Consider the following 19,844-nt stretch of genomic DNA (forward strand, 5'->3'; position numbering starts at 1 on the left):
TCCTCTGTAGTAAACTTGATCTAAACCAACACTGTTTTCAAAGGGTGAGTACTTTACAAAATACTGACCCTACTCTGTGTGCTTGGTAGTAATTTTACTTTACATTCTTGTTTGCCTGAGTTAATATATATTTTATTTTATTCTGTATTTTTTACAGAATATTTTGGTGTAGAATTTGTCTATTTCTGTAATTGACAGTTGATTACTTTACAACCACTCGGGTACATTGGTAGTTATTGTATTTTTGGTGGCATATATTGCAAGATGTTGTTTGATTTATTTACATTTTTTGATTTATTTTCCTTTTCCCTAGCTGTAACGTAGGGCTATAAAAAGTTAATTGTCCTAGATTTATGTGGTTACCAGATACATTGTGGAGCTGATGGGAGTATCATTTGATTATTTTTTACTATCATTTACGCAAACATGCAATTGTCATCAACATGGGAAATAGCACACACATTACATTAGTTAAAAGGTTGCTGACCTTCACAAATCAGGCAATAATTATAAAATGATAGCCACACACCTGAAAGTACCCATCTCTACTTTTAGGCAATAATAATTAAAAAAAAATTAACTAGAGCTGTGATGAACATACCTGAAAGAGGATGCATGTGTATTTTACCCTCATGCATAATGAGAAGGTTGTTTTAAATGGCTATGAAATCTCTAGGGATCAATCCTGCATGCAAAAGTTTTATGGGTTGCCACAACAGTGTCAATAAAGACTCTGTTGTCACCAAACCACAAACGTAAGCACCTGGAGTTTGCTTTATATCATTGTAACTTTGATTGGAAGCGTGTTCTATAGTTGGATGAGACTGAAGCTAAAACCCGGTTGTTTTGTCCAGAAAAGAGACATGGTCATGCAGAAAGTAACCTAATTCCAATATGAATTTTGGTGGTGGATCTGTGATGTTGGGGGGCTGTGGACCTTTATAGGACACATGGCTACATGGACTCCAATTAAGAGGAGATTTTAGGCCAAAACCTCTTTGCCTCTGCCAGGAGCCCAAAAGTGGATCTTCATAGGATTTTATATCCGGACAATAATCCAAAGCATACCTCCAAATCCACATAAAAAACATTTTGCACACCATATAATAATGGTTTTGCAATGGATATCACAATCCTCTGAACTAAATCCTGTTGAAAACCTGTGGAGTGAGGAGATGAGCGAGGACCAGGAACTCTGAAGGATCTGGAGAGTTTATATGTTTAGGAATGGTCTCAAATCATCAAACATTATGGGAGACTACTCAGAACTGTTCTCTTGGCAAAGGGAGGGTGCACAATGTAATACCAATAATTGTGGCTCAGATGTTTATGAATAATATTTATTTTATTGTTGATGAACAATATTCACTCAGGGAAATATTTGATTTATATGATGTCTGGGAGTATAAGATCAAGCTGATGAACAGCTATGACATTTTTTCCCAGCCTTTTTTTGTTCTTATTAACCTAAGGTTCCAATAGTTCTGAAGGACACATTTAGTACTACATTTTATGAACTGGTTAAACGGTGTTAGGAGCGTGACCATGCAAATTTCCATTTTTAATTGACGGTCAAAACACTCCCATCATGCCAGTCTGTTTTACATTCAATTTCCAATAAAAGGTGATTGGACGTAAGCTCCGCTTTCATCAAGGACTAAAACTAATCACATAAATCTCTGACTTTGGTGTAGATCTGTCTTGAGAAAAGAATAATGATGAAAAAGGCTATTTACCTTCATGCATTTCAGTCAGGACCTAAATATTTGCCGTGTTCCAAGGCACACAGGAGCCATGGCATCATCTCCATTACGAATAAGCTGGGCCGCACTTTTAAATGTTAATTGCCTTCCCTCATGCCTTCTCATTAAACGCATTCAAAATGATGTGCTGTAAGCTCCAGTGAAACTGTTCTCATTTATTCCCCCAGAATGGCATTTAAGATCCACATACAATCATGGCCAAATGTATTGGCACCCTTGCTCTTTATTCAAATAATACACAATTTCATCTAGAAAAATGGTTGAAGTTTAAAAACTCTTTTAGTATCCACATACAGTGGGGAGAACAAGTATTTGACACCTGTCCACACACTCAATCAAACATACTCCAACCTCTCCACAATGGCCAAGACCAGAGAGCTGTGTAAGGACATTAGGGATACAATTGTAGACCTGCACAAGGCTGGGATGGGCTACAGGACAATAGGCAAGCAGCTTGGTGAGAAGTTCAAGATGACGGTCAATCTCCCTCGGTCTGGGGCTCCATGCAAGATCTCACCTCGTGGGGCATCAATGATCATGAGGAAGGTGAGGGATCAGCCCAGAACTACACGGCAGGACCTGGTCAATGACTTGAAGAGAGCTGGGATCACAGTCTCAAAGAAAACCATTAGTAACACACTACGCCGTCATGGATTAAAATCCTGCAGTGCACGCAAGGTCCCCTTGCTCAAGCCAGCGCATGTCCAGGCCCATCTGAAGTTTGCCAATGACCATCTGGATGATCCAGAGGAGGAATGGGAGAAGGTCATGTGGTCTGATGAGACAAAAATAGAGCTTTTTGGTCTAAACTCCACTTGCTGTGTTTGGAGGAAGAAGAAGGATGAGTACAACCCCAAGAACACCATCCCCACCGTGAAGCATGGAGGTGGAAACATCATTCTTTGGGGATGCTTTGCTGCAAAGGGGACAGGATGACTGCACCATATTGAGGGGAGGATGGATGGGGCCATGTATTGCGAGATCTTGGCCAACAACCTCCTTCCCTCAGTAAGAGCATTGAAGATGGGTCGTGGCTGGGTCTTCCAGCATGACAACGACCCGAAACACACAGCCAGGGCAACTAAGGAGTGGCTCCGTAAGAAGCATCTCAAGGTCCTGGAGTGGCCTAGCCAGTCTCCAGACCTGAACCCAATAGAACATCTTTGGAGGGAGCTGAAAGTCTGTATTGCCCAGCGACAGCCCCAAAACCTGAAGGATCTGGAGAAGGTCTGTATGGAGGTGTGGGCCAAAATCCCTTCTGCAGTGTGTGCAAACCTGGTCAAAAACTACAGGAAACGTATGATCTCTGTAATTGCAAACCAAGGCTTCTGTACCAAATATTTAGTTCTGCTTTTCTGATTTATCAAATACTTATGTCATGCAATGTGATTTTCTGGTTTTTTGTTTTAGATTCTGTCACTCACATTTGAAGATTACCTATGATAAAAATTACAGACTCCTACATGCTTTGTAAGTGGGAAAACCTGCAAAATCGGCAGGTTATCAAATACTTGTTCTCCCAACTGTATGTATTTCTTTGGTTTGGTTTGCAAAGAACAAAACAAAAACATCTGAACGATTTACCTAGGCTTAGCTTTTTCTACAAATGGATCCTAAAAGTAGATAGATATAATTTGATTTTGAGCAGGTGATTCTTGAAATTTATGTGCCACAGGTTCCTGCAATATGTATATCACTCATTCAACCAGAGAAATTGGCTCATTCGTTGGTTTTCTCTGGTCGTGTCATGGTGGATACCGCAAAGAGTATGGAGAAAAACAAAACTACAGAAATGGTATGAGGAGTTCTGAAACAACAGGAGTTCACAGGAGTTCACTGCACATAATGTTATGAAGAAGTTTGAGGCCTGTAGACAATTGAATTGGGCCTCAAGATAAAATATTGTAGCACAGGATTGTTTGAATGGTTGATAAAGCCCCTGAACTGCCACACAGCTTTAAACGGACCTTCAGACACAATGTATGATAGTTTAATCTCATACCATCCATCGCCAACTCCATGAAAGGAGGTTGTATGGTTGAATACCCACTGCTGAGAGATGAAAGAAAGCCGTACTGCAATTTTTACCGAAACACAGTCTTTCTGGGACGACTAATCTCCTGTGGACAGATTAGATCAAACTACAGATTTTAGGTAAAGCTCATCATCTCTGTGTTTATAGAAAATTAAATGAAGCCTTTAAAGTAAAGGACATCTTCCCCATAGTCAAACTTGGAGGAGGTTCAGTGATGTTTTGGGGTTGGTTTCCTGCCTTTTGCAATAGGAAACTGAACGTGTGCATGGAATCATGAAATCATGAGAATATTTCATGTATTTTGGTCTTCGTCAAAGGTCATGGGTCTTCCAGTAGGACAATGACAAACTTCTGAAACCAACCAGAAATGGTTCATGACAAAACGCTGTACAGTTCTGAAATGGCCAGCTATCCGCATTATCGAAAACCTGTGGAGGGATCTAAACCTGCAGTTGCGAGATACTCTTTACATCTAGGAGAACTGGAGCGGGTCTCAATAATTAGGGTATCAATAATTCTGTCAATGCCATATTTAATATTTTTTTTTGATTTAACAGAACATTACCTTATGAATTAATAAACACTATATTACAGTAAAATAAGACTGCTGTGTAGATTGGATCCATTTCAACATAATTTATTTGAGTTAATTGAGGAAAGTGCAAGGGTGCCAATTATTTTCAGTCATTATATTCCTATCACAAATTTGCCAACCCCACCCCAACAGTGTAGTGTGTATTCAACACCACTGTAAGCAATCTAGGTTGGGAGTTAAATGAACAGAATACACTCCAGAAAGATCACACACGTTATGGAATGTACTGTATGCTCTCATTAAGTTGGTGCAGGGAATGCTTGATGGCTGCATGCGGTATCTGCCCTGACCCACTGGGCTACTGCATAATGCATATGACTGCAGATAGCCTAGTGGCGGTAGATAGCCTACTGGTCTGACTGTTAGGCCAGAAACTGAACAGTGACTTGTTTGAATCCGAGACTTGACGCAGTGAAAAGGTGTCTGTGTGCCATTGAGCAATGCACTTAATCCTAATTTCTCTTTTAAATCTCGCTGGAATGCGGAGTGACTAGCTACAGTTCTAAAGACTGCCATATAGAGGCAAATCTATTGCTGTTCACTTGTATAGGTTACATTTCGGAACTAGGAATTCAGTGATTATTCAAAATTTTGAAAGAATGTGTACAATATGCAGATACAATCCATGAATTGAATAAACATATTTGTATCTCTTATCACTCAGTTGCGTTGTTACCAACGTTCTACAGATGATATAAGAGCTTGAAGTCGAACATGGGCTAAAAACTTGGGCAAATTAGATTTTTCTAAATTACACTACAGTGGGTTGTTGATAAAATGACATTGCAAAAGTATGCAAATGTTTAGTGGAACACAACTTTGATACTATCATTGTCATAAAATGTGCTTTAGACAGATAGTAACGTCATCCGCAACTACTGTAGCTATTCTATCAAATGCTGTTATGAAATGTTCCGTAGCTTGACAGAAATGTTAATTACGTCAAATCTTGTTAGGACTCGGCAACAAACACGCTTCTTGTCAACAAAGGCACATGTATAATCTCTGTGGAACTCAATTTACCACCCAGAGGTTTGAATTTGTTCCTCAAAATAAAATAAAAATGTGTTCCTCAAACATTACTTGGTTGAACAGATTCTCAATCAGAAGTTTTTTGATGTCATCTGGACTCAAAGAATACATTTTTATGCTGTAAAATATATTAAACATTTTGTTTATGTTGTAAAATGTATTAAAAAAGTGTATTTGGTCAACAATGTGTATTAACAAAGTAGATAAAATTATTTGTGAGTTCAGATGACAATGACAATTTTCTTAGTTACACTAATTGGTAAAACCACATTTTTTACAACTTTGAGGATACATTAGCAGGGAACACCTTCAACCCCCTGGATGGCAAATAAGCAGACGTATTTGTTCACTCAACACAAACAATATCTGTGCTTTATCACTGGGATACAAATACAGCTCTGGGAAAAAATAAGAGACTACTGTGCCTTTTTCTTTCCTCTCCAAAAAAGTTGAAAAGGAACGTTTTGAGTTAGGAACAGAAGCGTTCAATTTGCAGTGGTCTCTTTAATTTGAACCCTTCTGTTCCTCACTCAAAACCTTCCTTTTCAACTTTTCTGGAAAGGAAAGAAAAAGGTGCAGTTGTCTCTTAATATTTTCCGTAGCTGTTTATCAGTGAAAGAATAATATTGCCTGATTATATCAGCCAGGCGATAAACTGGTCGAGCTGTAATAGATAGACGTCTGCTGTGCTCTTTATTACATAAGCAGGATCCATCAGGGGTGCTTGGAGTCAAACTCATTGCAGGGAGGAAGATGAGTATGCCAATCGTCAGGGCCCAAGGCTTTGCACCTCACGTTGTCAACATTGCTCCAGTCTTCTCCTACTGAAATGCCATCTGGCAGAAAGGTCAAAACAGGCTGATCCCTGTACAAGACTTTGGGGTAAAAAAAAAAAAAAAAAAAAGACTTCAGGGTTTACGTAATCCCCTAACTAAGATTCCGTTCATCAAAGTGTAGCAGAGGGAGGTATTAAAAGCATCCGTGTGAACGCCTTGGCTGCTTAAACGTGCCAGTATCAATTCTATATGCCTTCCCCCTTTCACAGCCCTGGCTATGATGCAGATTAGCCGAGTAAGCACGAACCTTTTGGCCCCCTCCTTCACAATGAGCGTGTGCTTGCCCACGTATTTCTGCACCTTACATTTCTGGGAATTCCAGTTAGGTAAAAAAGCTTCCCCGTATTGTCTCAATGTAATTAAAGGACAGATTAGTTGTACATGGAGGTGTCTGCTACTCTGCCACTCTATTCATGTTGTTTGCATCATCCCACATTTCCATGCAGTTTGAGCAGATATCCCACGCCTGAAGGGAATCCGGATTACATCATCACCAAAGTACAGAGCAAAGAAGCTGTCACAGAACTATATTCTCCTATGATCTTTTCCATGTGGCATTGAGATGTGGCTTTGATTAAGACACATTTAAATAACATTGATTTCTTTTTAAGAAAAATTTAGCGAATGAGCAAAAATTGCATTCATATAAAACACTTATAATTACTGTATACCAAAAACAACTTTCTAGAACACCTAGCAACCTCACAAAGATTTTAGGGTTTTGGTACTGTAATAAAGGTTGAGGCGGGGAATAGAAGCCTGCTGATGTGAAAGTATTTATAGTGAGGATTTCTACACTGCCCTCAGCGTATTATGAAGGCACATCCCTGTGCTTCAAATACTCAGCTCCCTACCCTGTTGGAGCCGTGCGTTCTAATGGCTGCCGGTCCCAATTCTGTCACCAATATAGAAGGCTGAATCAAAACCGTCTTTCTGATGTCAAATGGAAGTACACTATGTTGGCATCAGGTGATCAAAAGCACCACTTTCCGGCCTATGATGATCCATCAGTAAAATCCCCGGCCTCCGGTGCACAAGCACTTCTACAACATAGGTTTGAATCCGGTCCCCTGCTTGGGAAACTCTCCTTTGTCTTTCTCCACTTTGTGTAAAAAAACATTATTTCCAAATCATCTTCAAATATCTACAATTTGAATTTGGCGGCAACACCATTCAAATGGAAGGCTACAGCTAATTGTTTTCCTTTTACTGTTTGTGATTTATTTTAATACCAATGATTCGATTCACTGTGTTTAAAAAAAAAAATCTAAACCTGAAGTACTATAATCACTAGGCAGATACAATAGTTCAATATGCTAACAACATCGCCTAAAATTATCCATGTGTAGGAATAAATTAATTCTTCTTTTATTTAAAATTTGAAATGTGAAAGGGGCATCAGTTATAAATTGAAGTAATTTTTTATTAACCTTTATTTCAATAGGAAAAAAAACGATTGACACTGTTTCTCTTCCACTGGAGATCTGGCCAAGAATGCAGCAATTAATACACATCACAGCATATTTCACAACCTACAATAAGAGGTGTAAAATGTACAAAGCAAAGGTACTCGGCTGTGTTTACCAGTTTTGGGAAATTTCTAAAGAAGAGCTAAATGGCTTAATTGATAATTTCCACTCTTACTTTTTTTTTTATTGATCGCTGGTTAGTTTTGAACTCTCTTTACCTGGTTACTCTCTTTACCTCTGCTTACAATACAGTCAGCACAACAACAACAACTTTATCTAGCCTACATGAAACATTAACACTCCTAGAATTAAAATGTTCAGTACATGCATCTTAAAAAGTTGCACTCTTTTTGTCCTGTTGTATCAAAATACGCAGCATACAGCAAGGGAAGAATAATGAGGATCGTTATAGGAATCCACCCATGATATGTTCATTACCACATCAACTTTTTAGCTTTAATATGGAATTAACCTGGCTGAATGGCAGCTTATTGAATTATCCAAGATGGGTAGAACTACAGCATCTCACGTGACGCCGGTTTCCATGGAAACCTTTCGCCTGTATTTGAGGCACCAAGTACTGGGCAAAGTTGGCTGTTCAAAAGAGCATCAGCACAAGGCGAAAAAAAAGTTAATTGGTTTTGCCGATTCAACCACAACTGACCAAGAGATTGCTGTTGTGAGAGGAAAAGAAAACGTCTAGAAAGTTTCATAATCTGAGGCCTCATGGAAAATGTGAATTCTGTTCCTTACGTACAGGAATATGCTCCTCTAGTCGAGGGACGACAATTCAGGATAGGAGCTTAAGTTTGACACAATGCAGCCATACAATAGATTGATCTGAAGTCTCAGGGATCTGCGGTGGAAAGCAGACGTAAGAGAAATCCCCACTACAAAGAGAAAGGGCAAAAAGGCAGTTCCTTTACTAGATGCTCCACTCAGCAAAGAGGGGATTAAAATGCACTGCTGCTTATCTGCTGTTAAGACCTTGACTTTCAAATCACAGGTTCTCCTCAAAACATGGTGCCAAGGTCAGCCTTTTATTAGTACTCCTTTGTGTGCTAATGAGAAAGTGTAGGGACTGTTTCAGAGACAGGATTTAGGTGTTCTCTTTTCAAAGTCACTGTCTACAAAAGAAAGAAATACAACGCTAGTGACTTGTGTATTCTCCACTGAACAATATGGGAGAGACAGGTGGATACTCTGTCAGCATTTTTTATATGGTCGGAGTACAGTTTTTGGGAGGTTTTGTCTGAGCCATAGAGCATTGGCTGAGGTGAAAGGGGAGACTGGTATAGCTGCTTTGATTATGGATATGAAGAATTTTTTTGTGGTGGTTCCTGGATTTTTAAAACTTCTATAGTTGCCCGAAAACTGAGTAGAGCTGCTAAATGCAGTTCAATTCCTCTATCAGATTTAATCACCTGTCCTAATGACAGCAAATCTACAGTTGCCCACTAGGTGCAACATTGACAACTATTAAGTGTTTTTTACATAAAAACATATTTCCAAATACTGAACAGTTTCCATAAATTTCTATACAAAACAGTAAACATTTTCTATTCAATTAGAACTTAAAAATAACTATAATAACTTCTAAACGTGTTCTGTTCTTACAACAAAATAAATAAATGATCCCATGTTGTTTACATTGTTGGTAACTGAAGAAGAGGGGTCTTACATAACTCATAGATACATTATTAGCGCTAGGCTTCATTTTCATTTTCAGATCACTACGGAATTTTCTTACTCTGATCAAATCAATAGTATAGTGATGGTGTGGCACTGTATTTTCCTGTAATGCTAGTGACCTGTAATGTAGGAAGCAAATTACACTACATCCAGTCTCAATGTAAGAATCCCTATTGAATATTAGGGTAATGGACTATACCTAAGTTCAAGGTGTCTAGTTGTGCGAATCAGAATGGTGTCATAACCCTTGCTCGTTTGTTCATGGATGGGTGCCTTATTACTAATGGGTGCATATGTATGTGTGTGTGCCAGCAATATTCAGCAGGAAACTGCTTTACATACTTTATTCCTGCCTTGCTCTTTCCTATTCTGCACATTCTGCTATCTCACTCCTTTAGTTATGTGAATTGTGAAGAAATTCCATCTAAAACTGACAGAGAAAGAAAGAATCCCTGATGACTAGAGAGTTTCTAGAAGCCTGCCAGGAGATTGTGCAGGTCACAGCACTCCTCTGGTCTGTGGAAGTTGATTGGAGTCTCATGGTCATTGTAAGGTCAAATCAGTTCCATTCATCTCTTTGAATCACATGAATTATTTGCACACCTTACCTGGAGCACTCATACCCCTGAAATTATTGACACCCTTTGTAAAAGAAAATGTCCAGAAAATACTATAAAATAAGTAATAGTGAAGTATACGGTAATATATAAAAATGAACAACTGTATTATTTTACACTGTCATAACTCATAACTGTCATAGACGGGCGTAAAATAATACAGTTTATTTCTCTATTTAATTATTGATACTTCACTCCAGTTTCATACATAAAGTTAATGCCTTTTTGTGTAAAAAAAAACAACATATATGTGATGGATCTGTTGGCTGAAATTTGAATACGTGAATTTTATCATGCTTGATATAGGATTCTTTCCTGATATAGGATTTCAGTTCAGGGTCTCCTTTATTGTACTTTTCATTTCATGATGTGCCAAATGTTTTCAATGGGTGACAGGTCTGGACTCACAGTTTAGGCCAGTTTAGTACCCAGCCTCTTTTACAATGGAGCTATGATGTTGTAATATGTGCAGAATGTGGTTTGGCATTGTCTTGCTGAAATAAGCAAGGCCTTCCCTGAAAAAGACATTATCTGGATGGCAGCATATGTTGCTCTAAAACCTGTATGTATTGTTCAGCATTAATGGTGCCTTCACAGATCACCCATGCCAAATGCACTAATGCACCCCCATACCATCATGGATGCTGGCTTTTGTACTGTGCACTGATAACAATCCAGGTGGTCCCTCACCTATTTAGTCCGGAGGACACGGTGTCCGTGATTCCCAAAATCACATTTTGATTAGTCAGACGGTGGTTCTGGTTCTTTTTCCAATATGGTTTCTTCTTTGCATGGTAGAGTTATAACTTGCATTTGTGGATGACTGCAAAGTATTGTGTTCACAGACTATGGTTTTTGGAAGTATTCCTGAGCCCCTGCAGTGATTTCCACTACAGAATCGTCTGTTTTGAATGCAGTGCCAACTGAGGGCCCGAATATCACAGCCATCTAATATTGGTTTTCGGCCTTATCCCTTGCACACAGAGATTTCTCTGGATTCTCTGAATCTTTTAATGATATTATGTACCGTAGAGGTCCCCAAACTCTTTGCAATTTTAAGTTTAAATTATTGCGTTATTTGTCCGCACAGTCTTTTAGTTTTCAGTTTTAGTTTTTTAGCATTACACAACTTTTCTTTCCCAACCTTTTTGAAATGTGTTGCAGGCATCAAATTCAAAGTGGGCATACATTATTCAAGAAACAATAAACATTTTCAGTTTCAACAAAACTTTGCTGTCTACAACCTTCAGTAGCTACGTTATAGTAAGCCTAAAATAATACTGTTTACTTTTTGTATTGCAACTATTTCTGCTGGATTTTTGAAGTACGTATCCGTGTATGCTTTTGGGTCAGGATAGACAAAAACTTCACTGCCTTTAGTAGCTAGGCTATGTTAAAGTGAAGGAACTGGATTCAGATCCTTTTTCGATTAATTCTGAATTGTCAATTAATTAATGTAACAAATTAATTTAATATATAAAGAGAGTATTACAATAACTGTACACGTATCAAAGAGTACTCCGGATATTTGAGGTTTGCAGAAGCATAGAAGTATGCTGTGTTAAGGATGCAATCTTAGTTTATATCCTAAGAACTAAAGTAGTGGGATTTGGTTGACTGACGTAAGGAAAACAAATCCAGTCCTATAAAATAGACCCTTTATCAATCAGTGCCATCCTCTGATGTGTTTACCGGGGCTCTTCTGATGACACAGGTGTTATCTCAAGGATCAAGCAAGCTAGGCAATTAAAAGTAACCATTTTGGCCCTGCATTCTCACCTTACAGAAACATCTGTTAACCATAAACATTTCAATGACAATCTACTAGGACAGAATATAAGAACATAGAAACATCTCAATACTAACTAAGAAAGAACCATTTAACTAGTTACTAAATTCTGGACTTTTTTTCGGTTACTTCAATAGTAAGCCTAAACTAAAACTGTTTATGGTTATATTTGTTATAGTAAGCCTAAACTAAAATTGTTTAAGTTATATTGCAACTATTTCTGGTGGATTTTCAAAGTACAAATCCGTGCATGGTTTTTAGGGTAATATAGGCTTACATAAGAGTTGTTACATAAGAGTTGGGGTTTACACAATTCACTCGTCTTTTCACTTGACGAGTCTTTCAGTTATCGTCACCTACACTGATCAGCCATATCATTATGACCAGCTGCCTAATATTGTGTACAGTAGGTCCCCCTTTTGCCACCAAAACAGCCCTTACCCCGTTGAGGCATGGAGTCCACTAGACCTCTGTACGTGTGCTGTGGTGTCTGGCACCAAGACGTTAGCAGCAGATCCTTTAAGTCCTGTAAATTGCGAGGTGGGGCCTTGTTTGTTCAGCACATCCTACAGATGCTCGATCGGATTGAGATCTGGGGAATTTGGAGGCCAATTCAACACCTTGAACTTGTTGTTGTGTTCATCAAACTATTCCTGAACCATTTTTGCTTTGTGGCAGGGCGCATTATCCAGCTGAAAAAGGCCAAAGCCATCAGGGAATACCATTACAATGCTCAGGTAGGTAGTACGTGTCAAAGTAACATCCACATGAATGGCAGGACCCAAGGTTTCCCAGCAGAACATTGCCCAAAGCATCACACTGCCTTGCCTCCACTGGCTTGTCTCCTTCCCATAGTGCATCCTGGTGCCATGTGTTCTCCAGGTAAGCGACACACATGCAGCTGGCCATCAACGTGATATAAAAGGAAACAGTATTCATCAGACCAAGCCACCATCTTCCATTGCTCCGTGATTCAGTTCTGATGTTCACGTGCCCATTGTAGGCGTTTTCGGCAGTGAACAGGGGTCAACATGGGCACCCTTACAGGTCTGCGGCTACACTGCCCCATACGCAACAAAGTGCGATACACTGTGTGTTCTGACACCTTTCTCTCAGTAACAGCATTAACCTTTTCAGCAGTTGGAGCTACAGTAGCTTGTCTGTTGGATTGGACCACACATGCCAGCCTTCGCTCCCCACGTGCATCAGTGAGCCTTGGCCGCCCATGACCCTGTCACCGCTTTTCCTTCCTTGGACCACCTTTGTTAGGTACGGACCACTGCAGACCAGGAACACCCCTGCAATTTTTGAGATGCTCTGACCCAGTCGTCTAGCCATCGCAATTTGGCCCCTTGTCAATGTCATGCAGTTCCTTACGCTTGCCCATTTTTCCTGTTTCTAACACCAATTTTGAGGACAGAATGTTCACTTGCTGCCTAATATGTCCCACCCACTGACATGTGCCATGATAACACGATTATCAATGTTATTTACTTCACCTGTCAGCGGTCATAATGTTATGGCTGATCGGTGTATATTGATAGTTATTGTGTCAATGTAATTCGCGAATGAAAGAAAAACAAACGTTGTTGTGCCATGAAATGAAATAGCTTTTGCAGTGTAAAGTTCATCTCCAGTCTTGCTAGCAATTGCTCAGTGCCGTACAGTTCATAATTGCTGTTTGTGGTGGTGGTAAACTTAATAAGAAATGTAAGTCAGTTTAACACAATGCTTTATGGTGTCTAGCTGGCTGAACTAGGCTTTCCTGGTTCCTTTTATGGTTTGGAAATGGGGTTGTATACAATATAACATTGCAACATGAATGTAAAAGTGTTTAGATACATATGCTGTTTTTATTTTAAATTAAAATGACCCAGCATGTAATTGACTATTCATTTATTTTGGTCATAAAATAATCTGTAACTGAAACAAAGCCAACTGCAAATGCATCCAAGTTGAGTCACAGACTTTATATAGTTAGTGGGTGGTTGGTTTATGGGACAACTGTGATGTTAGATTTTTTTTATCCCTTTTTTTTTACAGAAATATTACTTGTTAAAATTATGTAAATTTTTCTTATCAATTGTATCAGATGTTACAGCATAAATATTACAGCAGACGACATAGCAGCTTATTTTCCTCCACTGAAAAGATAACAAAAAATAAAATACTGATACTCCTATAGGCTGAAACAGTACAATGAATGCAAATACACACAATTGTGTCGATTTTTTTGTGAGTGAGTGTACATTGAATTCTATGTGTTTATCTCTTTACTGTAATTGTTTTGCTATGAGATGTTACTTTATCAGTCTTTTAAAGGTCATTTTGCTGTTTTTGTGAGTAATGGGTATAGAAAGGTTCCGGTTGTGCCATGTTGTTTGCTTCCCATAGAATTAAATATGAGAGTGGAGAAATAGGCTGTGCATTTTTTGTGCCTGCTTAAGCCATATCTCTTTGTCTGGAGATATTAAAGTAATTTGGAGTTTTCCATCGAAAACCTGTGCTTACTTTTACTGCCAAACTTACTTGTTTAGAAAGTGTAAAGATATCTACAACCAGAATGAAAAATAAAAAAAAATTTTTGAGTAAGGATGAATGAGTAACGATATGTTCTTAGCATACTTAAAGAGGAGCGAAAAAATTATGTTAGATGTTTTCTCCCTCTAATAATAGTCTGTTGTCCAAGGGAAACCTGCTCAAAACATGTTGTCTTTAAACAGCCTTAACAGAAGTCTGATGGTCTGCTTTATCCACTGTTCGGACTAGGCAATTTGTACAAAAGAATCACATGTATCACAATATATTAAAAACAAAAGTATGTTTTATAATAAAGTTGTGCTCATAAGTTTGCATACCCTGGCCGAAATTGTGGCATTGATTTAGAAAATATGACTGATCATGCCTTTTATTTATGTCTTCTATTTAAGGATAGTGATCCAATGAAGCCATTTATTATCACTTACTTTTTTGGCTCCTTTGTAAATCAAAATGACACACAAGGTGACACACAGGTGAAAATGGCAATTTAAGGTGAATTTTCCACCCCTGTGGCTTTTTAAATTGCAATCAGTGTCTGTGTATAAATAGTCAATGAGTTTGTTAGCTCTCAAATGGATGCAATGAGCAGGCTAGATACTGAGCCATGGGGAGCAGAGAAGAACTGTTCAAAGACCTGTGTAACAAGGTAATGGAACTTTATAAAGATGGAAAAGGATATGAAAAGATATCCAAAGCCTTGCAAATCCCAGTCAGTACTGTTCAATCACTTATTTAAAAGTGGAAAATTCAGGGATCTCTTGATACGAGTTCCCAGAAAGAAGCTTTTACTACTGGCAATGCCACAAAAAAGCCAGACTACAATATGCCCGACAACACCTTGACACACCTCACAGCTTCTGGCACACTGTAATTTGGGGTGACGAGACCAAAATAGAGCTTTATGGTCACAACTATAAACTCTGTTTGGCGAAGGGTCAACAAAGCCTATATTGAACAGAATACCATCCCCACTGTGAAGCATGGTGGTGGCTTATTGATGTTTTGGGTGTGTGTGAGCTCTAAAGGCATAGAGAATCTTATGAAAATGTATGACAAAATGAATGCAGCATGCTATCAGAAAATACTGGCAGACAATTTGAATTCTTCTGCACGAAAGCTCCACATGGGAAATTGGACTTTCCAGCACGACAATGGCCCTAAGCACAAGGCCAAGTTGACCCTGAAGGTTCTGGAGTGGCCATCACAGGCTCTTGATCTTAATATCATCGAGATCTCAAACATGCGGTTCATTCAAGATGACCAAAGACTTTGCATGACCTTGAGGCATTTTGCCAAGACGATTGGGTAGCTAAACCACCTGCAAGAATTCGGGGCCTCATAGACAACTATTACAAAAGACTGCATGCTGTCATTGATGTTAAAGGGGGCCACACACAATATTAAGAACTCAAGGTATTCAAATTTTGAACAGGGGTCAGTTAATTTTTTTCTTTGTTGCCATGTTTTGTTTTATGATTGTGCCATTCTGTTATGACCGACAGTTGAATGTGAATCCCCTAAGAAATGAAAGACATGTTTTGCCTGCTCACTCATGTTTTCTTTACAAATGGTACATATATTAACATTTCTCCAAGGGTATGCAAACTTTTGTGCACAACTGTATTAAAGAATGTGCTGGAAATTCAAATGGAATTCTATTTTCATTTTTGTATATTCAGTTATATTTTAATACTAACTGTTCTGTATGCTTTGGTCTTGGTGTAGGCTGAGACGAACCACGCACCATTTCAATTACATGTGATAAGATATTCCTCAGTCTGAGGAACGATGATGAAGAAAAATGAAAAGGCTGTGTAAACCATGAGCTTATGGTTGTGCTTTAATGGCGCAAAATTGGAGTATGACAGATGACTGCCACTCCTTTTTTAAATCCACATTGCGCTCTAGCCAAATGACACACACTCCGCTGCACAGCTCCTTTACGTACACATACACTAAAGGAAACAATAATCACTTTTGTTTGTCTTTGGGTTCAGTTTAGCTGATTTCCTACTAAGTTCAATACAGTTTAGAATATTGCTGAAATACATATTTATTGGATTCCATGCTTTTTTCTGCGTGTTATGCTGACTTTATCATGGCCTTCTTGGGAAATTAACAATTTGTGATGAGTGTTTTTTCTGCTTCCAAAGCGTAGTAGCTGGAGCAGGGTGCTGGATGCATTTTTTCTTAAACTCTGAAAATTCATGTAAATACCGTATTTGGATAAGTCAACACCTTCCTGAGTTACTTGGTGGAACCAACTTTTGCTTGAAAAACAGCCATGAGTGTCTGAGTACTTTTCAACTAACTAGACTGGGCAAAGTTAGACCTTTGCCCATTTTTCCTTGCAGAATTATTCAAGCTCAGTCAAACTGAAGGCCAACCACTTATGGACTGCTGTCTTCAAGTCATTCCACGGATTCTCAATGGGATTTTACATAGGGGCTCTGACTAGTCTACTCAAAGAGCCTCACCTTTTTGTCCTTCAGCCACTCTTCTGGTTGCCATGGTGCCTTGATGGCAGCCTAGGTTGATTGCGCTGCTATTTTAATAGCTTTTTATTTTGTATTCTTTTATGTGCATTTTTCTTTTAGTAACTGAACTTTATATTTTTGAGTTGCTAATCAAATGCTGATCAGTTGTATCTAATGTTTTTTTTTGAAAATAAATTATAATTTTCTGCAATCAATTGGATCTATTTCTTTTCAATATTTGTATTGAAAATTTGCATAGAGGTTTCACCTACTATCTGGAGATCTACAAAGCAATGAAACTGAAAGACAGTCAGATCTAATCAGATCTAATCAGATCTAATCAGATCTAATTTAACAATTCTGTTAGTGATGAGTTTGGGGAACAGGTTCTACAAATTGGAATCCTTCCGAAAAAGGCCAAACATCGAAGAGGACGGAGTGTGACTGGAAAGCAGATTGGCATCTTTGGAGAAGTCGCGGTCAGATGGCAGAGATGGCAATGTGCTGATGAGACCAAGAGCTGGGTGAGCTGTGCTGCCTGCCTCTGGAGGACCTGCTCGTCTCCCTGGTTGAACACATTCGTCCTCACTCAGCATCAATGTTACAATTGAATCTAGTTTTTTAAAAATATTTCAGTTAAGTTTTTCTTTTCTTACGTTCAATCCATCTGAGCTCAATTTGGCTCCATAAGTTTCCTCCTTGCCCGGTCATCTAGTTTTGAGGGAATGCCTGGTCTATGCTAGGTCTGTGTGGTGCAATACACCTTCCACTTGTTCATAATGGTTTTACCAGTGCTCTTAGGGACAGACAAAGCATTTGCAATATTTGTATATGCATCCACTGACACGTTGATCTTTTGAAAGTACCTTTCTGCCTATAGTGGAATCTATACTTTGAATTGCAATACTAAGCAGCTGAGTCCTTTATGAAAAGCAGCTTTTATTCTGATGTAATCAAGTCACTACAGTTGATCAAAGTTGGAAGCCAATTAGCGTGATTTTTGTTCTGGAAGGTGGTTTGTTATACCGTAGCTTGTTTGTTATTGCAATTCTAAGGGGGAGTGTTCACTTATCCAAATAGGCTATTTTCTTGTTTTAATTGTAATACATTTTCAGACGTTTTTCTAAAAATAATTACACTACACTTAGATAGTGTGGTATACTGTATGAAATTTCAGTATATTCAGTACTGAAATATTCAGTATATCAGTATATTCTGTTTTCATTTCAGGCAGTGTCATGTAGATTATGCATGGAGGTTACACTGCACTAGTACACTAGTACAATAATTGATGGCAGAAACCGCAGATGTTCTTTGCAAAGATATTTATTTGCTAGGTGATAAAAATACAAACAAAATACTATGACATACATTCTAGGTTTGAAGAAATCTTATTTCCAGGAAAACACATTCAATTAGTTTGAATAGGAAACATGGCAAAATGAATAGGAAATATAGGCACTGGCAAGGTTAGAAATAAATTTTAATTGAAATAATAATTATGTCATTCAAACAATGCTTTTGTCAAAAAATCTATTTGCAGCAGTTACAGCCTTGCAGACCTTTGGCATTCTAGTTGTTAATTGGTGGAGGTAATCTGAAGAAATTTCACCATATGCTTCCTGAAGCACCTCCCGCAAGTTGGATTGGTTTGATGAGCTCTTCTTACGTACCATACAGTCAAGCTGCTCTCACAACAGCTCAATAGGGTTGTGATCCAGTGACTGTGCTGGCCACTCCATTATAGACAGAATACCATCTGAGTGCTTCTTCCCTAAATAGTTTCCTAAACCATTCAACTTCGAAAGAAAACCCACCATACAAGGCCCAAGTTATGCCTCAGGATGCTAAAATTAACATCCTTGAAGCCATCAAGGTCCAATGCGGTGAGATAACTGAGATGAAAACGATCCTCGGGAGGCCCCGGTGCACAGCTGAGCAAGAACACAAATACATTAGGGTATCTAGTTTGAGAAACTGACACCTCAGAGGTCCTGAACTGGCAGCTTCATTAGATTGTGCCCGCATAACAACTGTCTCAATGTCAACAGTGAAGAGGCGACTCCAGGATGCAGGCATTCTATTGTAGGTTGAGTTGTAAAGAAAAAGCCGTATTTCAGACTGGCTAATAAATATAAATGTTAAAGATGGCCGAAAGAACACAGACACTGGACAGAGAAATCTAGACGGAATCTTTTAGATTCCATCTCTCACAGTTGTAGAGTACCTATGATAAAAATTACAGACCTCTACATGCTTTGTAAGTAGGAAAACCTGCAAAATTGGCAGTGTATCAAATACTTGTTCTCCCCACTGTAATTTGACAATTTTAATTCATGCCTGAATACTCTAACTGCAAGGACGAATCAGTCACACTTTTGGGGGACCAAGTATGTTGGTGGACTAGGTGTCCCAAGGATTTTTTTGTTTCAATTCCAAAGTCTTTGACATAGTTGTTTTGTTAAATTGACTACATTTAAGACAGAAACAATTTGAAGGTTCCATGCCAATAGTACAGCTCAGATGTTTTCATGCTATGGTTATCTCATGCAGAACAGCCCATGCTGTGCCCTCCAGAATTATTGGACTGTTGGTAGAGATTAGCAAAATAAATATAATAAAAATAATGACTTGTTTATCAGCTTGACCTTAAACATTAAAAAAGTTTAACTTTAATGGAGATAAAATTGTTTAATAAAAGAAATCTTCATCAAGAAATATACAGTACCGGATCAATAGTTTGGACACCCTAACAGATTTTTTTTCCCTTGAGGACAGTGTGAATCCAAGCTTTTATGGTTCCCACCTAGAAAAAAACTAAGCACTACTGAAGGACACTGATATTAAGAAGGGACATGCTTAGGCCAAGATACTTGAGAAATTTACATTAGACATCTGTCCTTTGGTCTGATGAGTCCAAATTTGTGATTTTTGGTTCCAACCGCCGTGAACTGGTGAACGTATGATCTCCGCATATGTGGTTGGACCAGGAAGCTTG

This window comes from Esox lucius, chromosome 16 (genome assembly GCF_011004845.1).
Source record: "Esox lucius isolate fEsoLuc1 chromosome 16, fEsoLuc1.pri, whole genome shotgun sequence".
In the NCBI taxonomy this organism is placed as follows: Eukaryota; Metazoa; Chordata; class Actinopteri; order Esociformes; family Esocidae; genus Esox; species Esox lucius.